At 35.3% G+C, this 27,203-nt stretch overlaps 1 long non-coding RNA gene across 1 annotated transcript; it reads right to left on the reverse strand.

Moving 5' to 3' along the window:
• Positions 1–3,026: 3,026 nt before the first annotated feature.
• LOC149934900 (uncharacterized) lies at positions 3,027–6,539 on the reverse strand. The gene is made up of 3 exons (XR_016472333.1): positions 6,422–6,539; positions 4,440–4,549; positions 3,027–3,321 (listed from the first exon to the last, which is right to left on the reverse strand). It is a non-coding gene; the product is annotated as an uncharacterized LOC149934900 (long non-coding RNA).
• Between the last annotated feature and the right edge of the window lie 20,664 nt (positions 6,540–27,203).

Genomic DNA, 27,203 nt, shown 5'->3' on the forward strand with positions numbered 1-27,203 from the left:
ATCCACGCACGCGCGCGCGAACACTATCTTCCCGCCTAGGTTATAACTTTTTACATCATTTCAACTTATTCCGTACGATAAAACGTGATAAGATATACGTTCAAGTGTCAAAAAAAATCCATTCTACGTTACTTTAACAACGAATATTCCATGACGTCAAAACACTCCCGCAAAGTACTTAACGATTCTATCTTATTGATTAAAATAGACACTTAATGACATTGAATGTTGTTTAAAATTAATTTCATTCTACTTTAACAACGAATATTCCATGACGACAAAACACTCTTAAATTCAAATTAACCGCGTCCCCCAGGAAATCTGCGCGCGCGCCGCCTAGGTTATCACTTTTTACATCATTTCAACTTATTCCGTACGATAAAACGCGATAAGATATACGTTCAAGTATCTTTCGAGATAAGCGGAGATAAATAAACAAGTTGGGCCTGAACATAATATGTTGATATACGAAAAAACAAATCGTCGCGAGAAATATCAGAAATACATTGACTTTTCGACGATTTTACCCCCATTTCACCCCTTAAATCCTGGATCCTCGATCCTCGATCCTGGGACTGATGGGTCGACCTTACTTTCCTTCTACTGCTGTTCGCTACTAATTACTTCCAATCTACTTAATTACCCTCACAGGTTGAGTTGATAATTTCAAGGGTATAATTAGGTTATTCCAATTCAAAATATAATAACAATCAATTTTATCTTACAGCTGCCTTGAGTTAGTTCACAATTACTTTAACACTTTCAGTCTTTAACACGCACTGTTCATACACTTAAGTCCATTCACTCACGTTCCAAACGCGAAACACAATTTATCTCTTTTCTTGACCGAAGAACGAACATACTAATTAAAACAACAAAGTTTCCTCATAACTTTTGACCGACACCAGGACCCCGTCCTGTAGTAGTTCGTCTGACAGCCAAGAACTAAGAAAGACTAAATCTTCTATATTGACGGCAACGGCCTTATATACATTTATTTTGTGTTTTTTTTACCCGTCCAGATTTGACTAAAGGTCGAAAAATTTAAGATATTATATTTTTTACCCGGTTTGATTAATAGTTCTCCACACGGTGGGGCTATATTATTACTTTGATATAGTTTCCGCGGGAGTTTTGAATAATTATCCTTTTTCTAAGCGATATTAAAAGGTAACAATGAACTACTTTTTGTGTTTTAACGAAATTTTGTTAAGAATTTAACAAAAATTTAAAACAAAACAAAAAACCGTACCAAAGAATAAACAAACAAAGTTCAATAAACAATATATACAGATATTGTATTAATCCGTTTAGTAAAAAAACCCGCCTTATCATAATTGTTCCTTTACTTTAATATTTTCCCTAAGGAAGTCAATGGCTCGGTGGTGAACTATCCGCAGTGTTACAATGCGACCCGAGTTCAATTCCTGATCACGATCAAATTTTACATTGAAATACTAAAATATTTAATTAAATATAAGATTAATATTATTTATAAATATTTCATGAAATATAAGATTAATTTAATTTATAAATATTTAAAATGATGTAGAATAAATTATAGTACCTTACGCTATAACTTTGTAAAGGACATTCGCCAAAGCTGTTTTTTGGAAAAACACCGTAAGTTAACAAGCCTTGGTGGCTGAGTGGTTAGAGTACATCTCTTGCACGAGGGAGACCCGTGTTCGATTTCCGGCCGGCGCCAAAAAATCGCAAATTGATACTAAGACGAATACCGTGTACAATTGGTGGAAACCCTGCCATTGGACGTTGAGAGGTTGCATAACACTCAGCACTCGGTCTGTCCCAAAGTCATTAAGAAGAAGTTGGAGAGAAAACGCACATCTAAACACAACAGACTCAATATCCACAACCATCATAACACAAATACAAGCAACTACACACCCACAACATTCACAACATGAACTCAAAATTCACAACTCCACACCCACAACTTTCACAACACGAACTCAACATTCACAACTTACACATAAACATTACAATAACGAAATATCCAATCAAACAGAATTGAAACTATCGCGACGGTGAGTGTTGACGAAAAAAAGACAATCCGAACCAAACCCAACATCAAGTCAATCCGTTAACGCTCACCGTTTTTCCAACCCTCCGAGAAACTGCGAACGCAGAAATATCGAGAAATTGCGTACGCAATGATTAACCTTTGCACTGATAATGCGAACGCGTTCGCAGGACAGACACACAGACGGACAGACACACTGACAGACAGACGGACAGACACGGTGATTGTATAACCCCTCCTAGGAGAGGTAAAAAGTCTTCCGAGGAGAGGTATATTTTGGCTTGCCAACTTGTATTTTATTTTAATTTTAATTTAATTATTAAAAAGCACGCTTAATTCGTTTACCAACTCGTGACTAGAGGTCGGTAACGGTTAATCATTATCCATGATTAAATTGATTTTTTTGGGGAAAAAATTTAAACAAAGAAATTTACCGGTTAAAATTTCGGAAAATGATTAAAAAACATGTATTATTCGTAAATTTTGAGCTTTTTATCGAAAAAAACGTCGTTTTTCCGATTAATTTTACAAATTTATCTAAAAAATTAATCGAATAATACAGAAATATAAATTACTTGATCAAAACATTTTACGAATAATTTTGAGAGCTTTATCTATTGAATAAAAGTTAACCATCCCCGACCTCTACTCGTGACTTAATATAAATGTTTTCCAAACGTCTTTATTGATACAACACCATACAAATTGGAGGAATAAATTCTGGACCAAGTTTTAAGATTGCTACACAACGCTCATCTAGCCTTGCGTAAAAATTCTTGTATCAACTTTGCCCGATTATAAAGCATCGTGAAGGGTTATCAAAAAATGTAACGTTTATTTAGACAATTTTAATGTATTATATGGCTTTAGATATTTCTGGCTCTAGTTATAATTTCTTGTTCAATTTGTGACGGGGGTGTTCCATAAAGAATGCGTTGAGTTTATATTTCCTTTAAAATAAATTGGAAATTTCACATATATATTTTAACTGAAGTGCAGATTTAATTATTACAAAAAGAGTGCTATCACATTCTATTATAACGTAAATTTATTTATAATATACTTTCTTCATAAATCGCAGAATTTTATTCCTTTGAAGCTCAGGCATTTAAGAGTTCGTCCTCTTTCATTTTTAAATGTTTTGCAGTCGTCGTTTGTTGCGCAGCTACAAACGCAGGCAGAGCCACTACATTGCCCAATAATATATTTCCAGCAAAATCCATTTTGTTTCTCTGCACATTTCAAGTCGTTGCAAATTGTTACGTTGTCCCAACAATCTGAAAATATTCAATTTCTGTTTATTCTATTTAAGCGATTTTTTTATAATTCGCTAGATTCCGGGGAGCATTTGATTGTTCAAATCCTTCTCTCACGCCATTGACCTCGAGCCCGATCACTCTTGGTTTGCGCGTCGAAACGGAAGATACTAAACTAGAGCACTCTTAATTGGTCAATTTCCTACTTTTTATTAAATTGGATTAAATAGGATTTTGAAAAAAAATTTGTTTCTTTAAAATACCATTATGATAACCACAAAATTTTGTTTCTTTAAAATACCATTATGATAACCACAAAATTTTGTTTCTTTAAAATACCATTATGATAACCACAAAATTTTGTTTCTTTAAAATACCATTATGATAACCACAAAATTTTGTTTCTTTAAAATACCATTATGATAACCACAAAAATTTGTTTCTTTAAAATACCATTATGATAACCACAAAATTGGGGTCAACTGCGCTACGGACAAGCTATAAAGTTCATTGTAAGAATTTCTTTGATCGCTTTTCAAACTGCAATAAAATTAAGATCTTACGATGATACAGAGTCCAGCTTTGTGACTTTTATCGATGGAGTTTTACTGAGAGCGCAAATTGGAGAGCGTTGTATACTTTTTTACAAAGCGCTCAAATTGAGGAGCAAGGTTTTGTTTTTTACAAACCTCTAAAACTGAGGGGTGCTGTTTCGTTTTTTACAGAGCGCTAAAATTTAGGAGCGCTGTTTCGAATTTCATACGATCACTAAAAATAAAAGCAAAACGGAGGTATATTAATTTCTAATAACTCCCATTAGAAATTTGTACATTCATGGAGCCACTTAATGAGCGTAAAATGAGATGAGCGCCTAGTTATTTATCTTTATTTGCACCTACTCAAAAGAGACAAAGGAATGTTCTCTTGCTCATTTGCTCCCTTTAAATTGGTCTGTTTCAACCGATATATTCCAGTAATAAAAAATTCCCGAAATTACGAAATAGCGGTAATTATCAACATAAGATTGTAGCAGATGGCGCCAGTCTTATTAATTTTATCCGTTTTTAATAAAATGAATTTCTGTAAAAATCCAAAAAATCGACAAATTTCCGTAAACACTCGTTTAATTCCCTTCTTACCTCCTCGCATTTCGACTGCTCCAATTCCAAGGACAGCGCAGAGCGTCAACGCCAAGAAAACAGCCAGAAGTTTCGAGCCCATGATGTCGTACAGTTCACCGGGATTTAACCTTAATAATCAAAAACGTTCTGTTAGAAAATATATTAATACAAGAATCAGTCAATTGGTCATTTTACTCTGAAAAGCTAAGCTCTTGGTATTTTTAAGCGGCGTCATTAGATTAAAGTAAATAAAATTTAAATAAACAATTAAGACTCTTCTTATAATATGTTCAAACACTCTAACATATTAATTATCTTTAGTTTCTTTAAAACATTTATGAGCACCCTGTTTGTTTATTACTTTCAAATCCATTTTTTAATGAAAGGGTTTTAAGAGCGCTAATATTTTGAATTTCATATTTCTGACCGTACAAATAAGGTAAAAAGAAAATAATAAGCCAGTAATTATCATGACTCGACCGATTTGAGGTGTTGGAGAATGATTGTAAGACACAACCTCACCCATACAATTTTAATTTCTTTATGTACGTCAGCTTCATAAATTTGCCAATAATGATTTCAACCACGGCGGTTGAAAGCTTCAGGCAATGGATTCGAAAAGATGATATTTTCGACAGAAACTAACAAATTCTCGTAGCTTCCTTAAAATTGTTCAGTTTTTTTGATCGGAGAAGCTGCGTTCTCGAACTGTTTCGTATGAAAATGATTATTTACCGACTCTTGTAGCACGTGTTGCAAATTTAAAAGAATGGTACATAAACTGATTGTAGTTCTTTATTCTAGGCTATTAATAATTTCATTTTTCTTTACATGCATTAAAAGTGCGAAAGAGGTATATCGCGAATTGCACCAAGATAATTCGCCATAAACAATTTTAACGATAGTACTCTGTGAAAAATCCCCCGCGGCACTTGACTTTAACAAGTAACATTTTTAAGATTTAAAATGGGCCTTTGCTTCGCTAGAGCTAACAGCCACGATATCAGAATAACCAAACCACATTCAAATATATTTCTACCTTTTTATTTTTCTCAAATAACTGTTAAAAGCGAAATAATTTTTGAAGAGCAGGATAACTATTTAAATTTAGGAGGTTTTAAAATAATTTTAGTTCATAAACGAACTTTCCAAAAGTAGGAGTAACGAAATTGACCCACACAACCGGACTATATCTTTAAGCACCTGCATGCAAGCAAACAGGCTACGAATTGCTTACGAAGGCTTGAGCCCTTTCAAAACTAGACAACGATAACTTTAAACACTATAATTTAAATATTGAATATTTAGTGTAATTGAATAATTAAATCATGATTAAAAGAATAAATTATTCAATAATGACTATACATGGTGTTTCAAAAGGTTATTCAAAAATTTTAAGGAGTTGTAGGGTTGAGTTTAATAGTATATCTGTTTTTTTTTCAATTTTTCTACGATGACTTTGAAGAGCTCCATAGAGCTTCCAAGTTTGGCCTACTATTTACTAGCCCCGGGAAGTAGTCTGCAGCAAGCAGAAAACCAAGCACCAAGGAAATGCTAACATTAGGGTTTTTTTTAGTGTGACCGGTAAAAAAGGACTTTATAAACAAATCGAGGTAAACAGCTTAAAAAAGTAAACTTAAACAGTATTTAAAGTCACTATACTAATTAATAATGAGATCGGAAATAGACTTAAATTCAGGCAGAAAAACATTCTATAGTTTGAACATATTATTGCGCCTTTCTGAACTTCACTTATTTCTGCCCTGATTTGACATTTGATAGGTTAAGCAGAGCGCTATAGAAGTTTGAATCAGCTGATGATTCACGTGCCATGAAGGGTTTGTTACCACTCTCCTACTCAATTTAATCTGGCCACAGGTAATTCGCATTTATTTCCCAGCATTTTGAATATTTGTAAAATAAATCTAAAACGGAACCCTTAAAGGATTGTTTGGTTATCTTACCAAAACGTTAAATAAAATAATTAGGCAAATTCTTACGAGAACGAATTTTGAAGGAAGCAAACTCCGGCAATTTCCAAATAGTAATGTTCTCTTCCGTGTCCTACGCGCCTTTTTATGGCGAAGCCGCGAATCGTGTAGTTGACATGCAGAGTTTCCTTTACCTCGCAGAGATGCTTCACGTTCGAGTTAAGGGATTTTTACTGACATTGACTTTACGTAGAATGAAATTGAGACTAGGTGTTCGCGTCACTGTTCGCGCAAACAGCTTAATTCGGGGAAACGTCTAGACTACTCTTACTCCGAAAGTTCCTCGTTTCACTATAACCTGACAACCTTGACAAAGGTGCGGTTCATACAGGCTACAGACGCAATTACTTCTAAGTAACGTATACTTGATACCGATAGCTTACGCGCCTGCATTTTAAAATTTACGTCAAAGTAATGACTTTAATACAATTAAAAATTATGCGCTGTCATAAATAAAAATTCAAAACCTGTCGTTCATGAATTAAATATTCGTAGACGCTTTCGTGTTATAACTCATAGTTGAAAAGCTCCGAAATTTAGCAACAGATAATCAATCATAGAAATTATTGGGTGAAATTCCTTGTAATTAAAAAAATATTATTAAATAATAATAATTTTAAAGACAGTATTGTTATTTGAATTTTCATCGTATTCTTTTAATTTTTATTTTTGAAATAAAGATTTCTGTATAAAACACATTGAAAGGCAGGCATACTTTTCAGAAATATACCATTAATAAGACTAGTAAGAGGTGAGCGCGAATGAGTTTCAGTTTTTATAGGCTGACCGTGTGTGTGCTTGTTTTACCCTCAATGTGAGGACAAGTCCTGGATTTTAACTTACAGCACTGGGACCAAACTCACTTATGGGGACAAAAACCATGGTCCCCACATGGCAAACGTTAGAAAATGAGATAAAACAACTTGGCAAGCCAAAATATACCTCTCCTCGGAAGAATTGTCCCTAGTGGTATTAATTTCTCGAGATAACCCTTAAAGATATATCTCCGCAATTTAGAGTTATTTGTTAAAAATGTTATCCCAGTTCTATCCCGCCCGGTATAAAATTTAATTATAATTAAAATAATTGAAACGAAACGACCAATTTTAATTTATTCAGAATATCATAAGTTAAGTAGTTACAACAGTGAGTTAGACGTATTATAACAATGCACAATTGAATTAAACCCTTTTTACAGTACAAGTTTGTCAGTTGAATATAATACAATTATAACGACCGTTCGCTTTTTGGTTTATAATTTTAACGGAATCGGGCCGATTTTAATTAAACGATAGTTTATCGAAATTTTGTTAAAAGAATATTCCCTAAGGCCGCGCGATAAATTTATGAGAATAATTTCCCGTCGCCGTTATATCGAAAATTTGGTTGATTCGGGATTGCCAGAACTTTAATGTTGTGGGCGAGTGATTTGAAAATAAAATGGCAACCAGAATTATGCAAAATTATAAATGTTTATTTTTATTCAGAACAGTCTATGTAACGTTCTAGATTTAACTTTCATCAATAACCCAACAATATACAGGGTGTCTCAATTTGCTCGATCAGGCCATTTTTCTCAAAATGTATTTATGCTAGGGTTCTGAACTTTTCAGGGTTTTTTTGTTAGGTATGGAAGGCTTTGGTTACTAAATTTCAGAAAAATCGAACGATTTTGGGCCGTTTTGGAAAATTTATTTTTTCACCGGTAGGTGTCACGCAAAATGTTTCAATAGAAAAGTTGTAGGGCATAGTCGAAAGTGTAAAAATAATTTTCGTTCGGTTGAAAAAGACCTATTTTTCACTGAGTTTGGAGGTCGGGGAAAACAAGTTGTACTAGCAGGCAATAGCCTTTAACGAATTGTAGGTAACATGCATTTCAGTGCTCCCCGAACCATTTCTGGAGTCACCCGGCGACATGCTTCGATGATTCTTTGTCCTAAATCTTCAACGCTCGTCACAGGTGTTTGGTATACGTAGTCCTTTACGAATCCCCAAAGAAAAAAGTCGAGTGGTGTTAGATCAGGGGATCTTTCAGGCCAACGAACAGGACCAGTTCTTCCGATCCATCTTCCAGGAAACTCGTCGTTTAGATATGCAACCACGTCACGATATTGGTGTGGTGGCGCCCCATCTTGCTGGAACCAGATGCGTCTGTACTCGGCCAGAGGAATGTCGTCCAACACGTTGGATATTTCATTTTGAAGGAACTCCAAGTAGTTTTGACCGTTCAGACGATTTGGCAGGAAGAACGGGCCAATAATTCTGCCAGATAACAGACCAGCCTACACATTTAAGTGAAACTGCACTTGGTGGCGGTGAGGAAATCCCCAGTGTGGATTCTCGTAGTCCCACATATGTTGGTTTTGACGGTTGAAAGGCCCATCTCTTCCGAATGAACATTCGTCGGACATCAGTAGTTGATCGTGAAAATCCTGGTGTGCGTCAGCCATGAGGCAAAACCAATTGCAGAAGTCGAGTCGGCACTGTCTATCACCGTAATGCAGTCCTTGGTGAAGTGTCGCTCGATAAGGATGAAAATGGTGTCTTTTGAGTGTTCTCCAAACGTAGTTTCGATCCAACCCTAAGTCAAAGCTGGCAGTCCTGACGCTCGCTCGAGGATAGGTGACGAAGTAGGCAAGTATGGTGTTTTCCATGTCGATGTCCTGGAGAATCATCGAAGCATGTCGCCGGGTGACTCCAGAAATGGTTCGGGGAGCATTTCGCAATAACATACTAATTAAAACCGCAAAGTTACCTCATAACTTTTGACCGACACCAGGACCCCGTCCTGTAGTAGCTCGTCGGACAGCCAAGAACTAAGAAAGACTAAATGTTCCATATTGACGGCAACGGCCTTATATACGTTTATTTGGTGTCTTTTAGACCCGTCAAGATTTGACTAAAGTTCGAAAAATTGAAGAGATTATATTTTTTACCCGGTTTGATTGATAGTTCTCCACACGGTGGCGCTATATTATTACTTTTATATAGTTTCCGCGGGAGTTTTGAATAATTATCCTATTTCTAAGCGTTATTAAAAGGTAAAAAACCCGCCTTATCATAATGGTTTCTTTACTTTTTATTTTCCTAAAGGAAGTCAATGGCTCGGCGGTAAACTATCTGCATTGTAACGATGCGACCCGAGTTCAATTCCTGAACACGATCAAATAAATTAAAATACTCAGATATTTAATTAAATATAATATTAATATAATTTATAAATATTTAATTAAATATAAGATTAAAATAACTTATAAATATTTAAAATGATGTAGAATAAATTATAGTACCTAACGTTATAACTTTGTAAATGACATTCGCCAAAGCTGTTTTTAAGAAAAACACCATAACCTAACAAGCGTTGGTGGCTGAGTGATTAGAGTAAATCTCTTGCACGAGGCAGACCCAGGTTCGATTCCCGGCCGGCGCCATTAAATCGCAAATTAATACTAAGACGAATACCGTGAACAATTGGTGGAAACCCTGCCATTGGACGTTGAGAGGTTGCATAACACTCAGCATTCGGTCCGTCCCAAAGTCATTAAGTAAAAGCTGGAGAGAAAACGCCGGTACAAACACAACATACTCAACATCTACAACCATCATAACACAGGCACACCACAATCTCTACACCCACAACCAACATAACACGAACTCAACATGCACAACCATCAAAACACAAACACAACAAACTCAACACTAACAACCGTCATAACACGAACTCAACATTCACAACCTACGCATAAACATTACAAAAACATAATACACCAAACCGTCACGACGGTGAGCGAAAAAACACCATCCAAACCAAACCGCAAATGAATCCGTTAACGCTCACCGTCACACGGTGGTTTTGCCAACACTTCGAGAAACTGCGAACGCAGAGATTTCGAGAAACTGCGTACGCAATGATTAACCTTTGCACGGAAAATGCGAACGCGTTCGCAGGACAGACCCACAGACAGACACGGTGATTGTAATACCCCTCCAGGGTACAAAGTCCCCTCGGAGAGGTAAAAAACTAACGGGTTCTACCCTTTAACCATCTTATCTGCTGACTGCGCTAAAACAAGATTTGACCTTTAAATTTTCATACGTAAAATAGTTAGACTTTAAAAACTATTAATATACTCTTCCGCTTAAGCTGAGCTTATAATTTTCTTTGAACCGTAACATGTATCGGTGGTTCTGTGGTAGAACACTCGCCTGTCATGCAGGAGGGCTCGGGTACGAATACCGTAAACAATTGGTGGAAGCCGTGCCATTTGGACGTTGAGACGTTTATCGTAACCCTCAGCGCTCGGTTCGTCCCAAAAGTCAATAAGAAAAAGTTGGAGAGAAAACACCCATACATACTAAACGCATACACAACAAACTCATCACCCACAACCGCCATAACACAAACTCAACATTGCCACACAAAAAACAAACTTTCCAATAAAAATGGGTTGAAACGCGACGGTGAGCGTTAACGAAAAAACAACCGCACCCAACCCAACCGCAAAATCGTCCGTTAACGCTCACCGTCGCACGCCGTCACACGGTGGTTTTGCCTCCCTTTAAACTGCAAACACGGTTTTTGACTTTGCCCCGGTAACACACAGACAGACAGACACACACACAGACAGACACGGTGATTGTAAAACTCCTCCTAGAGGACATAGTCCCCTCGGAGAGGTAAGCATTATCTTAAATTGCGTTACCTGGTTTTGGAAATAATAAGGTAACGTTTTGTGCGACAGGAACTCAATCTCTGCTGCCATCTATGCTGTTACGTTTGCATTAACAAATACTCCCATCTTTTATACTTTAAATTTAAAATTTTTTTAAAACCATGATAAATATTGCAAATATTATCTGATGTAAATATAACTTCTTCACTTAATTTTTGTGGATTTAATCCTCTCGCGGATCTAGCTAATGGATTCGTATCTGATTTAAAAGGGACTAAAATCTAATAAATATTTAAAAAAAAATACTTTTAACAAAGCAGTTTTAAGGAAGATATAAGGGAGATGGACCAAGTTAAAATGATTAAAGAATAATAATATTTGAGTTATTGATATATTTTAGATTTAGAGTTTTTGGAATAATTAAAAAAAATAAAGTATATTTTAGTTTATTTCATAAATGTTTGAAAATAATTGTAGTCACCTTTTCGTCACCTTTTCGTAAATTGATATTCGTATTTATCAAATCACATTTGAGCCTTGAAATCGTAATAGTAAATTGATAAAATATTAAATTGTGCTGGTAAAGAATTGCCTTCTATGTCAAAAATATTACACTAGTATGACAATATATAGTCAAAGCCTTTTATCTACTGTCAACTAACCACCGTTAAGAAATGCAATTCTATTATGTTTCCCGTTGAAGTCGACAGTATTAATTAAGGTTGTTAGTTTCCTTAGTACTGAATCTTGGGCGTGAAAAATGCTTACTAAAAAGTGAACAGTCTTAATTTTTTTAGCGGTCTGACTATTAACACAAAGGTTTGCTATAGTGTTGTTAATTTTCCCGAAAAATAAAATGCGGAAAAATTTTCAGAAAATTTTCCGCAAATCGGACAAATAAAAAATTTAAACAAATTACTTTTTAAGAGTTTTTAACTTTTTATCGATATAAAATGTCTAATATCAGTAAACATACTACATAACATTAATAGTGTTACATTGTTAATCAGTTTAAACTAGTCTAGAGGTTTAGTTTTACTTTTAGATTGGAAATAATTAGGCGAAAATTCCGCTTTATTTAAATTTGCAAACAATATATTAGACTAATCGGAAAATTTTCTGACTTACAACACTAGTTTGCTATTAATATTTTTACAGCTGAAGTTGTGTTATCGTTAACCTTAGAAACAACAGTATTGTTTTTACTCCCAGTACCTTACTTTATGTATTAGTTTATCGAAGGTTAAACCACTCCAGCTCAACTGGATAAGTCACTATTGGGAAGAACCAAAAATCTACGAAGAAATTGTACGCTTTAGGTTCATTTTTGGTTCGTCCTTGGACACCAATTTGGTGGTATAGGGGCGCGCCTATTACCTAGCTTCGCCACAATCCACGATACCTTTAAGTCTGTTTAGTTCATTAGGCGTAGCGCCGCTGCCCTCTACATTCGATCGTTAGTCTTAATTTCAAGCCAGAAGCCTGGCTTCTCCAGCGCGGGGACACAAACCAGATGATCGTGAAGCGGTAGCGGTTGGTAACCCTCGCTCCCTCATCCTCCCATGAACCGGTATCAGTAACGTTGATTCCTACATCTTGCTCGCACCCCTCCCTCCCACAAAGCCCTAACATCCTTATAGTCTCCCTCCCTTTTCTTTATTTCGCCTTCTCAAAACGTGATCTTTGAAAATCGTTCTCTTGCCTCCTGTGTTTTCGCTTTCTCCGTACGACACTGTCTGTTCGTCGAGGTGGAGGGGGGGGCGACTGCCCCCTCTCTTCCTATGTTTCATATATCGTCGATATACCGTAATAAACACAAAAATGTTTTATCCGTGGGTGCGTAGTGACTCACAGGGTCTGAAGAATACGAAATAAAAACGTTTGTTATATTGTTTTTCGAAAATAATTTCCGATATTCAGTTTGTATTCCACTTTTTTTCTCTCCAATGTTTCGTGTTTCATTAAATAGAATCAGAAGTATATCTTGCGATAGAAGTGTCCACTTAGGAGATATAGTAATGGAACTAGTACCTTCGCAAGATCGAGGCAGTTTCAAATGGGTACCATTTTCCGGTCAACCGAAAATCGGCGGAATTCCACTAAGTTACGTATTTCTGGTACTAAAATGTTATATACTTATGTTAAAAACAACGATATAGTTAGATGTAGAGATCGGCGGAACAAAAAAATTAACAGGCAAAATTTCGATTAATCATAAAAAGTTTGATTAACTGTTTATTTATGAACATTTTATACGAATAAACAACGATTTAACATGCAAAAATAATGGGTTTTTCTGATATTTATTGGATAATTGTCGGTTATGAATAGAAATAAATAATTGGATAATTTCTTATTCAAACGACGATCTCTAGTTAGATGTAGTTTAACATAGTCGATAATCCTCTTAGCCACAGAATTGTAGCTAAAATTCATCTTCAATATTTGGAACTGCACCTGTGCACTAAATATTTATTAATTTTGATATGATAATTTTGATAAAATTATCATAACCTTAATGACATGTCGTAATTAAACAACTATAACCTTAATCCGTAATTAATTAATTAATTAATTAAAGTTTTTAGAGCTATATTTTATATTTTATAATGGCGTTGATGTTGTAATAAATTAATAAAATATGAACGCGTTTTTAAGCAACTATTACAAATTAATATTTATATAAAATAACCGAAAAATAATATCGTCTGAAAATCCCTCGGGTCTAACCGTGTTTTAATAGATTTTAATTAAGTAAATGATAGACGCCTGTTCCTTATGGTTATAAAATAAAATATTTTTGAGGAATAAAAAGTATATAACGACGTTAAAAAGCTATAATATAAATTTATTGTACATTTTGGTCTCTTTGTCTTTTAAAAATTAGATTTCTAACTTCCGAGGCACTTGACAATGTAATGTTCTCTTTCTAGAAGTTAAATAGAATGGCGAATATATAATTATTATATTTGCGAGAGAACTTTCGAACGGGAAAGATGCGTATATTTATATTAGAATATTCACCCTTCTTTATAACCTTGTAAGACGGCTATAAAGTGGAGCCAGAGATGGTGATGCAATTCTCGATGGATAGAGGCGAGAAGCTCGTGCTAAGCTCCCTTCCATCCCCCCGTATTCGTTACTATTAGTACTCCCTCTGGCAGTTCTATATGATAATAATAGAGATGCCAGTGAACAATAATTTCGCTAACATATGCAAATTATACCTTTGGGTGGAATAAATTTATACGGGGAGGCGTTTCTACGGCTATTTCCTCACTAGTTCCTCCACTTTTAAAAGCGTACATAATGTATTCTTTTTATGAACTACTAAATAGAAACAAAAGAATCCTCCGTATTACCAGTTGCCAAGGCTTAATATTCTCTCCACGTTGTTTCAGGCAAAAAGGGAAAGTTGGGTCAAAAGTTACTTCTTTTGTTTTACTCCCGAAATATATAGTTTGGAAACCTTTCCTAATTTATAAATTTACGAAGATTAGGCTCGCTATATGAAGCGTTATTATTAGGAATATCGAATATATAAATAAACTATTGGTCCTTTTGGGCCAAGGCTTAGATCCAGTCGGAGAAGGGAGTTTCAATGGCCTGTAGTGACGTCCGAACGGTCATTCGATGAATATTACAATATCTCTCTTCTCCCCGTCGTTAGCGTTCCACCACCCGTAAATTGAGCTAAACAATTAGATCACCATTAAATGGGATAATCCCATCTGGTTCCCGCGCCGAACCCCCAACCCCTTCCCCTGACACCCTTTCGTTTCGCTCGTATAACCCCGCGTAGTTATTTCGGATATACATTAGAAATTGGTCCCCATATGCTGGAGCGATCTCCTAATAGGACCCCATAGTCCCTCTTAGCCCATTGACTTACAAGTTGATAGCCTGTTCCTTCATATACTTAAGGCGGCCTATAGGCTTAACTATAGTGGCCTAGGCAGTGTTGCCGTTGAGGGAATTTATAGGATATCTTTTATATTTAAGCCATATTAAAAGTGTCATGAATTAACGTTCCCGTAGCAATTTTCTTCGTTGCTTTATCGCGGTAATTCGACCCTAATCACGATATGACCGGTTTATGGGTGCTCTAAATGGTTAAAGCTCGTAAAATTGAAGTTTGTTTAGTCGAAATCGATATCCTTCCGGAATTCGCAGTTGAAAGAACACTCAACGTTCTTACGTGAATTCAAATGTAGATTTAGATTTCGTAAATAGATTGAATATACGCTCTGTTAAATATATTATACAAGGTGTTGACTTACCCCTTGGACCACGAATGCTTCCCCGTAATACCCGGGTGTAATGTAAGTGATTACGAATGGGGGAGGGGGGGGTAGAATCTGTCAATGGCGTACAGGTCCCTTCTCTCTCTACGCGTCGAATATTCATCCCCCTTAACGTCGCCTCTGGCTTGGTTACCCCCTTTTGTCCGTATTGCCCCAAACTTACAATACACGGACGTGTTACGGGGAAGCGAGAGTTGGACCAAAAGGTAACGCGGCACCCTGTATACGTTTGACGTGGTTTATTATTTCGAAGATTATACGATTGTAAATTTAAATTTCAAAATTTAATTTAATATTTCGGGTAAAAGGTGAAACGACTACGTAATTAAATTTTAGACAGTTTTTGCGTAGCTTAATTTTTTTGCTGTGTATAAACAATTGCAATACTTGAGCTCAATTTCAGCAACTTTATAACGTTTTTTTCTCTTAAAATCAAAATGACTATTCCTGGTGGTGGACTTCTCTCTGAACATCGGCGTACTGCGGTTGGAACACTTCTTCAGGGGTAGGTCTATTGTTTGACCTACAAAAAAAAATCATTTTAAAATAAAACAAAATCTTGCCAGATAAGAAAAGGCAAAAACAATCGGGATTTTTGAAGAAATACTCCAAAGAAAAGCGTGCATTTTGTATTTCTTTAATTAATTCTATCCTCTCGAGGGATAGGCCTTTAACAACGCTTAATTAAAATTTACTTTTTTTACAATCCCAGCGAGCCTATCTCATTTCCGGAGGTCCGACGTATTGCGTTATAAATTGCAATCGAAATTGCTTCGTTCTCTGTATTTTTCCACGCTGTTCTACACAATGTTGGGGTGTTTTTTTTCCTCCCTCAAGACCGGGCGCCATCTAGGTTTCTTCTTTCCCAGGCCGCTCGGAGCGAATTCTTATCAGAGGTATTTACGTGTATAAAAATGCAAAATACAATTTAACAGCGTTTTTCTCGATAAAAAGCGGCCATGCGTCTATCTAGCGCTCCTCCTTCCCTTATCTTGCGCTTCTTTTTCTACCTCCTTTCCTCGACTTGATTCGGTTAAGTATTATACTCGTACACGCAGAAAGCGGGGAATTTACGTATACCAAATACCGTAGAAAAAGGAAGAAAAGTCGGTAAAGCTATGTTACAATTTTCCGCTCTCCCCCCCCCATGCCCCCTTGCCTCTCGTGGAAAGGGATGCAGGGGGGAATACGCAGGGGGGTTAGAAATGCAACGTAGCAACTTGTAGATTTTATTTCGGGGCCCTCCTTTAGCCTCGATTTTATTTAATTAGCACGCGCCCAGGCATTGTTCATCCTTTTTTTTACGCTGCTTAATTTGATAAGACTAAGGTATCTCACATACACCTTGTTTTTATGGCTCTAAATGTTTTCGGTGGTTCCCTAATTTCATTACCACTTATGGAAATAATTTTTTTTCAACCAAATTTGTTAGGCGGTTCATAAATTGCCAAATTTTATATAATTTTCGTATTTTACCTGGTAGGATATTTAGATTTAGTACCATTCAAATATGGGTTATTGTTATTTAAATTATTTAATTCGTAGATAATTAAATATTTATCGAGCTTAACTTTCCGGTTTACAGATTATTTCTGGTGAATTTACATGACAGGTGTTTAATGATGGTTCCCTAAATTCATCACCACTTATGGAAATAATTCTTTCAACCAAATTTGTTAGGCGGTTCGTAAATTGCCAAATTTTATTTAATTTTCGTATTTTACTTGGTGGTATATTTAGATTTAGTACCATTCAAATACGGGTTATTATTATTTAAATTATTTAATTCGTAGATAATTAAATATTTATCGAGCTTAACTTTCCGGTTTACAGATAATTTCTGGTCAATTTGCATGACAGGTGTCTAAAGAGAGCTTGTGGGTTTGTAGACGTAGTATTATTTGCGCATAGACTGATTCGCCTACAGGTTCTGCCTACTCGTTTATGAAGGCGTACCTGTATATTGATGAAGTAAATCTTTTGTATGGAATAATGTGGCTTTAATCTCTTGAAATCTGTCTCAAAGATTTTCCTGCAGACAAAATTATTTATCTTAAAAGCGTCCTGTTGTTTCCAATTTTAATCGAAAACTTTTCAATTAGATCATATATAAATATATATGACCTAATTAAACCTTAACACCGCTATCCTTTTAAAAATAGATATAGAAATTTCCAATTTAATTACTTTTATGACTTTCGGTTACAGGGACGCTAATGATTATGGCAATTAAGTTGATATTGACCCACTGAAAATTACCCAAAAATAGACCAGTTATTTAAAAATATTCGCCATGTTTTAAATCTCGAATAAAGGCGGTAGAAATTAGGATCTAGTTTATACAAGACGCTGACCAAGTGCTTCAAACTAAGAAATGGAGGAGGTGTAGGTCCTTTATTCGCGATGAGGACGAAGCCCTGCAAAGTGCGCCCATCTTTTGACGTAAAGCAGATCTAGCGGATCTCCAATCGTTACATCATCGCCTGTTGGCCCGCCCGTGTTACAGTCTTATTACAACGGGATACGTAGCTGCGCGTTTCCGCCTCGGAATTTCGTGATGGCTCGGGAGGACGTGAGGTACGCTGCCGGGTGTTTGACAGTGACGAAAGCCATATGCCGTCTTATCGATGCCGTTCTCTTGGTCCTTTGCGCAGGCCACTACGTTTTATTGGATCTACGTACGTTCACTAATAAAATAAGTAATCGTCATAAAGTTACTATATCTTCGAGGGAAGAGTAAATCTTGGGCTATTACAGTCGGAGTAGCTATCTGTTCTAACCAAAAATGACTTGATCCATTATCCGAATTTGGATGTCTCCAAACTGGAATGAAGAGCCATCCAGGTTGAATCCGTTTCCGTTTGGATAAAATAATAAGGGTGAAATCGGAATAAAGTTGAATAACATATATTAAAATGGGATCGAATCGGAATAAAGTTGAATAACATATATTAAAATGGGATCGAATCGGAATAAAGTTGAATAACATATATTAAAATGGGATCGAATCGGAATAAAGTTGAATAACATATATTAAAATGGGATCGAATCGGAATAAAGTTGAATAACATATATTAAAATTGATTGAATCGGAATAAAGTTGAATAACATATATTAAAATGGGATCGAATCGGAATAAAGTTGAATAGCATATATTAAAATGGGATCGAATCGGAATAAAGTTGAATAACATATATTAAATTGGATCGGATCGGAATAAAGTTGAATAACATATATTAAAATGGGATCGAATCGGAATAAAGTTGAATAGCATATATTAAAATGGGATCGAATCGGAATAAAGTTGAATAACATATATTAAATTGGATTGAATCGGAATAAAGGTAATTTTCCTACATTATAATTGAATCAAATCGGAATAAAGTTTAATATCATACATTATAGTTGGATCGAATTGGAATATAGTTGAATTTCATACATTTTAATTTAATTGAATCGGAATAACGTTGAATATCAAACATTATAATTGGATCAAATTTTAATAAAGTGGAATTTCATACATTATAATTTGATCAAGTTGAATTAATGTGAATATCATACATTATAATTGGATCGAATCGGAATAAAGTGGAATATCATACATTATAATGGATCGAATCGGAATAACGTTGAATATCATAAATTATAATTTGATCAAATCGGAATGAAGTTGAATATCATAAATTATAATTTGATCAAATCGGAATAAAGTGGAATATCTAGAGGTGGCAAAACAGATAAATTAACTGCCAAAATATCGATTTACCATAAAAATTGCGGTTAACTGTTTATTTATAGATATTATCCACGGATAGAAAAAGATTTAATATGCAAAAATTAATTTTATTTTTCGGATAATCGTCGGTTGTGGATAAAAAATGATAAAGTGATAAATTCTTATCCAAACGCCGACCTCTAGGAATATCATACATTATAGTTGAATCAAATATAACACATTTGGCAGTGAAATTTTCGATCCCGGTCAAATGTGGAATTGCCTAATTTTGAATATAATTTTAAAATGAAATTTGACCCACCATTTTCATAAGGAATTAACTAATGAGCATCGCTTAAACCTAAAGATATCCTTGCACAGAATGTAAAAATATTTGTATTCGTCAGCAGGACTATTTAAAGTTTTAATTAATTAATTAAATAATTAATGGGAAATGTTGGTATTAGTATACGTTACCCCTTTAATTAAAAAAAGTACGAGATTGGATTGGGGTTATAATAATGGTGTAATAATCGTGGAAACTGTTGAGGGAGGGTGAGGATAGGGGTGTGAAATCCGTGGTGCCAGTGCAAGGATGACGGTCGATGGACTGGCCGGGGTTGGCCAAGAAGAGAAGCCAAATGTGAGCTCGCTCTCCGCCACGGAAATGAAAGCGCGTTAATATCGCGTTAGTGACTGAAAACGTATCAATCAAAGGGGGGGGGGGGCGTCACAATTGCGCCCGGGCTTCGTCTATTTGTAGGCGAAACATTTCGGAGCTAGGCACCCCAATTCCACTCCCCTCCTAGTTTACCCCGAAACGATTACCGATACGAAATAAGGGCTATTAGATAATTGTAAATTAAGTCGGAATGATCAATTTCCACGTGAATCGTCATTACTAACCCCTCTTTTCACCCCCTCCCCTTCATCGCCTCTCTCTCTCTCTCTCTCACTCTCTCTCTCTCACTCTCACTCTCTCTCACACTCTCTCTCACTCTCTCTCTCTCATTTAGTTATTATATAGAATCATACATACGCCTGCTACGTCGTCTGCTACATTTTGCTTAGTGGTATTACGGAATTGCGCGTTGCATTCACGGCTAAACTTATCGTGCCATTTGCGGGTTTTTTTTAAATAGGACGTTGTAGTTTTTGAGGCTGTAATGTATACGAAATTTCTCTAAATAACTTCTCGAGTATACCTCAGACCACTTACATCCAATGAAATTCGTAATGCGGATAAATTTTTAAAAGTCGAGTAGCCTGACATCTGATGTCAGATGGTATAACCTTTAAAGGTACTTTATAAATTAATATTTAATTAAAATAATAAATACTTTACGAATTATTAGGAATAAGAGCTTTCAAGATTCTTTTTAAATTTATATTTAAATAAAATAGTAAATGCTTTACTAATTATTATAAATAATACCTTTTTATTAAATTTATAATTAATTAAAATATTAAATACTTTACGAATTATTAGGAATAAGAGCTTTCAAGATTCTTTTATAATTTATATTGAAAGAAGATAGTAAATGCTTTACTAATTATTATAAATACAACTTTTTTTATTAAATTTATAATTAATTAAAATATTAAATACTTTACGAATTATTTGGAATAAGAGCTTTCAAGATTTTTATTAAATTTATAATTAAAATAGTAAATGCTTTTGTAATTATTTGGAATAAGACATTTTTTATTAAATTTATATTTAATTAAAATATTAAATACTTATGAATACGAATTATTACGAAATAATCATCTTTAAAATCCACCTTTAAAGTTTACAATAACGGGAAAATGATGGCACCGCCAAAGTTTACTAGAACAAGCAAACGATGACGCCACCGAAATTTATCCTCTGTTGTAAAGAGGCGAATTATTTTAGTATGGCGTTTCGAGTCCTCTTGGATGTAAGTGGTCCGAAATACGATCAATCATCTATTAATCCAAAGGTATTCCATAGTTCGAAAAATAGTTTCGCGCGAAGTAATTGCGCCGTAAAAGGAGCTAATTGGTAGCGTCCTTCGCGCGCTCTTTTACACGCGCGGCGTCGGCGGGTGAAAAGCAATTAGTGACCGCGGCCATCCCTTTGTCATGTTCCGTTGTTCCCGGCTCGCGCGTTATAGCCATTACGACTTTATAGGCCATCCCCGGCCTTATTCGAGAAGCCGGCCACTTTACAGTCGTACTGTTGCAAGATGCTACTCTGACGGAATAGCGGAGAGTCTCTATGGTAAAATGCCTCGGAGAAGGGCGGGACAGGGACGGAAGAGTCCTGTTTAATGCCGTATAGATCATTCTAGCTGTTGGGGACACATTTCCCCTTTATGTCCCTTGACGTTCATTTGTCTACCAGTAAACATAACTGGAAGTTACGAGTTTGTTGGGGCCGCTAACTTTTAGCGAAAAGAGAGTTACCAGCTAAATGCCCGCCGTTTCTGCGGGGCCAAAATTTTCACTAATTGATCTTAATCTAGCTACTCAGTCTAATGCAAATAGGAAAATTTAATAGAAGTTTGCGTTAAGTCGTTAGTGTTATTATCCAAACTATTCCACACAGCCACCTTCGTCAGTAAGCGAGACGAATACCAGGGACCCCGAAGCGCAAACTCGAGTCACTGTTTTCACTCTTTCCATATAGGTTACTTCTCTTTGGGTGTTCATTTCAACTTGACCCTAGCTCACTCTCTTTTATTTAAACTAAGTAGGAAGTTAATTTTCTATAAGTTTGTTGTTGTCGAGAGTAAAAGAGTGGGGAAACCTTTAATGAACTTTCTAAATTGGGGTTAATCTTCCAGTGTCTATTGTATTACGCTGTCGAGGAAAATGGCTTTTTGGCGACCAAACTCTCGTCCATCTCGTCTTTACCCCAGGCGCGTTTTTGGGGTTAAAGTTCGTCTTTAGAGTCTATTAGTTGGAGCTTCTTATATAGGATTGTGTCGAGGTCCCCTGGGTGAGCCCTATAAACTTTGAAACCATTAAAATGTCGGCAAAGCTTTTATTAAAGGCGAAATTGTTGTTTTAAGCTCCATTTTCCAAAATCTTGTCTAACTATATAAAATTGGCCAATAGGCCTTTCTATAAAGTAACAATGGCCTTCTTGTTTAGATGTATCAGGCGCGTCACTCGTGACGTAGAAGTGACTTTTCACTATGATAGCCTATAGCGTCGGCTGAGAGCAAAATCCACGTAATTTCTTAAGATTTGTGTACATTGTTACGTGGATTTTGCTCTCAGCCGACGATAGACGCTCTATTAATTTTATGTCTTAATCAACTTGTTAAAACGTTCCACGCGCGTCTTGATATTTTAGCGTAAACGGGCACGAGCGATTTCGCGCGTGCCTCCTGATATAAAAATACAAAATGCGCGAGCCTTTTACGCTAAAATATTAAAGAGCGCGTGAAACATTTTAACAAGTTGAACAAGACACGAAATAAAATTCGACGAGTCGCCCTTTTTATTAAGATCTAACCTTCAAAACTAAACTGAACTCCTACGTATTTCGTGACGAAAGCGATACATTAAAACAAGTTCGGCAAGCGTAATGACTTTACAGAAAGGCTAATTCTGTTTGTGAATTAAAATATTTTTTTTAATAATTAGCTAGGCACCCAAGGCACCACCTTAGGCCTAAGTCATCAAGCGACTTTTAAACCCATTAACTCAGGTGGCCGGGTTACAATGCGTAGGAGGGTTGTGGCAAGCCCTTCACGGCACGCGAGCTAACAGCTCCCTACACTAACTATTAACTTTCACAAGTTTTTATAGAAGAACTCGGGGGAAAACCCCTTTAACCAGTGGGGATGGAACTCGCAAACTCAACACGGAAGGAGTTGTTCCGAGTTTTCACCCAGTGTCACAAGCTGGGATCGAACCCGGCTCCTCTTGCTGCGTGGCGAAAGTGCTAACCACTCCGCCACCTCACCTATGATGGGAGCAAATTGGTAACTACGTGGTGAAGCTGACGGTGGTTCGGAATGTATTCCGCAACTGGGTTATCAAAGTTCCCCGAACAATATATCGTGTGATAAACAACCCACCATAAGGCGAGCATTTTGCATTTCGGGATGTGATAAATTGTACCCGAAAGTATTCGAAATCTACCCCCGCAGACCATCTTCGAGGATGAATCACGTGAAGACGCTCTTAACTTAAACGCACGCCGAAATTCACTTACGGGACCCACGTAGAAAGGTAAAAACCAAATCGGGTTGTATAAAGTAGCGAGGCGCAGGTATCGCGTTATCAGTCGGCTCCCTTCGCGCCTATCCGATTCAATCTATCAGCGCCACCGAGTAAGCCGTAAATATTTTTATGATTAAATAATATCGAAAGTCATCTTTCTCTTTTTTCTCTCCTTCTGCTTGTTTATTTTCTGGTCCACCAGGGGGCCATTGCTCGGCCCGAAGCTCGTAAAGCGGGCTTCCGTGTTTGGCCCAGCTCAGCACCGCTCCAGGAGGAAGGATGCGCATTTAGAGTTATCCCCGTAGTCGGGAAATTTAACGATCCTCGGAGCTTCCACACTTTTTTCTTTGGCGTTCACTCTCCTGGAATCTTTTCTTTCGGGTCCCGGTTATATCGACGCTGAAGCTATGCGGCCCTTAAAGCGTTACGTGGTATTCCTAAGTCTGGAAAGACCCTTTAGTCAGGGCCGAATGTTTTAAGCGCTCAATTCCTGACTGTCTTCTACAGGGCCGAAGTCCTAACACACACCTAGGGTTGGGGAGGCGCTTTAGGGACCGTCCCCCTATTTGGCATGGCCCCGAGGGTTTGAACGGCGAACGGAAATTAGTTTCATAGTCTCTCCTCTTAGGACTGATCTGGGCGTATTATATTGAGCTACTGATACAACGTATCGCACCCGCTTTCGCCACCCACTCCAGACATCCTAGATCCATTATTCTTACAGGGGTACCTTCGTAAAATTTCTCACTTGTCTTACTTTGGAGTATAGAAATTATCTCACTTTATAGGCATATAATCAAGTTCGTAGATATTGAAATGTCTTACTGTCATGACCTTACAAGGGTTGGTTGATTAAGAAAATGAAATAATGAAGAATATTTTAACTCTATATTACGACACTTATTTCCCCCTTTTGTATTTATTAACGCCAGGTTTCGACCCACTTAAAAAAACCACTATAAAACCCACTTAGAGGTCGGGGATGGTTAACTTTTATTCAATAGATAAAGCTCTCAAAATTATTCGTAAAACGTTTTGATCAAGTAATTTAGATTTCTGTATTATCCGATTAATTTTTTGATAAATTTGTAAAATTATTAAAAGAAAACGACGTTTTTTTCGAAAAAAAAGCTAAAATTTTACGAATAATACATGTTTTTTAATCATTTTCCGAAATATTAACCGGTAAATTTCTTTGTTTAAATGTTTTACCTGAAAAAATCAATTTAAACATGGATAATGATTAACCGTCCCCGACCTCTAAACCCACTTAAAAAAAACCTTTTTTTTTAAAAAGTGGGTGGTTTTTTTATATAAGAAAGACTCAGTTCACAGTTATTTTAGTTTTAACACATGTTTATTCAAAAATTTTAAATATATGGTTCATAGATTTGACTAGAAATGTCTTAAATTTTATTAATATCGCGAGTCGAAATACGTCGATTTTTGTAATGTTAACTTGTTAGCCTAAATTTTAATCAAACCCAATTCAAACCCTTTTCCATCAAGTTATATGTACAACATTTCTTTACCTTTTAACAGCCGTTATAAAAGTCTGTTATCTTAAAGTTAGCCGCTCGGTTAATATATAGTACCCAACTTAATCATCTAATGTATAAAAGAATTAGAAAATATTATCCAAGGTTAAGATAAAAGAAAGGGTTTATAGCGCTTCCGTGCAAAGCACAAAAGCAGTAACGACCAAATTTTCGATTTACAGATTTTGGTTTGATTTCACTTTATTTTATACGTTAAATTCGATTTTGAACTAATTTTCGAATTTAAAATTTTTGTTCTTAGAGAAATGACTTGTTGCAAAATGCATTATTTTAGGATTTGCATTATTTTCAAACCAAAAACGCATTAATGTGTTTATTTTCTTTAAAAGTCAAATCAAGACGCGTTATTTTCGCGTTTTAAGACATAAATATTCCAACATATACGTGGTAAAAAGCATTTTTTAATGATATTTCTGAAATATCGTTTCGCCTGTAAATTGTTTAGTACCAGAATATAATTTGAGTTGAAAAATCCAAGTCTATACTATATAATCTTGAAAGAAGTAAGTTGGGGTATCTTAAGGCAAAGAAAGTTTGAATTTCGCGGGTTTTCTCCATATTTTGGTTTTGGTCGTTAATGCTTTTGCGCTTTGCACGGCAGTGCGACGAAGAAGTTATTGTTTCGACATTTTTCGATTTTTGGAAGCAGAGCGGCTTAATAAGCCATAACTGGAGATAAGATTATTCTGAGACCGCGAAGACGTTAACTTTCGCTTTGTTAGTCTCGTAAAGATCTCCTTTTAACATCATCCCAGAAAGTTAAGGTTTTTTCCCCCGTATTAGCCATTGGGGCCCATTGCAATATGGACTGTTCCTCGCAAGCCGTTCCTCCTCAAAAGTTAGCGTCGTCGGATGATGGCGAATTCGACGGAAGGTGTCTTCTTTACGATCCCCAAAACGTCGTAAAGAAGATTTCGGGAGACCCTCGCGGCTTTATACTTTGCATTTTTTAAATCTTCCCTCTGCCGAGACGCAACCTATATTTTGCCAGATTTTTTTACTGCGCTTCCCAGTTTGACGAGCGTTTATGAATCGAATCGACGTTGTCGTTGTCGTAAATATGACTTTAGTGTCGTCAAGATTTCGTGAGTTTATCTCAGACTACTTACATCCAAAGTTTTAACAGTCAAATAACACGACATCTGTTGCCATTTTCTACAAGCTTTGAAGGTGCTTCGTAAATTTATATTTAATTAACATATTAAATACTTTACGAATTATTAGGAATAAGAGCTTTCAAAATTATTTTTAAATTTACATTTAATTCAAATAGTAAATGCATTTTTTATTAGAAATAAGACCTTTTTTATTAAATTTATATTTAATTCAAATATTAAATATTTTACTTCATCCCGATTGTTATTTCTAAGCGCTTCTCGAGTCAATCTCAGTCATTGTCGTAAATATGACTTTAGTGTCGTCAAGATTTCATGAGTTTATCTCAGACTACTTACATCCAAAGTTTTAAAAGTCAAATAACACGACATCTGTTGTCATTTTCTACAAGCTTTGAAGGTGCTTCGTAAATTTATATTTAAATAAAATATTAAATACTTCGCGAATTATTAGGAATAAGAGATTTCAAGATTCTTATTTAATTTACATTTAATTCAAATAGTAAATGCATTATCTATTATTAGAAATAAGACCTTTTTTATTAAATTTATATTTAATTCAAATATTAAATATTTAACGAATTACTAGGAATAAGAACTTTCAAGATTCTTATTAAGTTTATAATTAAAATAGTAAATGCTTTACTAATTATTAGAAATAAGGCCTTTTTATTAAATTTATATTTAAGTAAAATTTTAAATACTTTACTAATTATTATAAAAAAGAGCTTTCAATAATCTTATTAAATTTACATTTAATTAAAATATTAAATGATTTACTAATTAATAGAAATAAGACCTTTTTAATTAAATTTATATTTAATTAAAATATTAAATACTTTACTAATTATAATAAACAAGAGCTTTCAATAATCTTATTAAATTTACATTTAATTGAAATAGTAAATGGTTTACTAATTATTAGAGATAAGACATTTTTTATGAAATTTATTTTAAATAAAATACTAAAGGCTTTTCGAATTATTTGGAATAAGACATTTTTTATTAAATTTTTATTTAATTAAAATATTAAATACTTTAGTAATTATAAGTTATTAACGAACGGTTACTTACGCTTAAGGTAATTGTATGAAATTAAAAACCACTTTATTTGCGAAATAAATATTTTAATTTAAAATAAAAATTAAAGCAACGCTCAAAATCGTCATTCTTCTTGAGTAGTAAAAAAATACAATCTTGGTTTGGTGGTTAACCACAACGTGAA

The sequence above is a fragment of the Leiobunum rupestre genome, chromosome 7 (assembly GCF_980474605.1).
Source record: "Leiobunum rupestre chromosome 7, qqLeiRupe1.1.hap1, whole genome shotgun sequence".
NCBI lineage: Eukaryota > Metazoa > Arthropoda > Arachnida > Opiliones > Sclerosomatidae > Leiobunum > Leiobunum rupestre.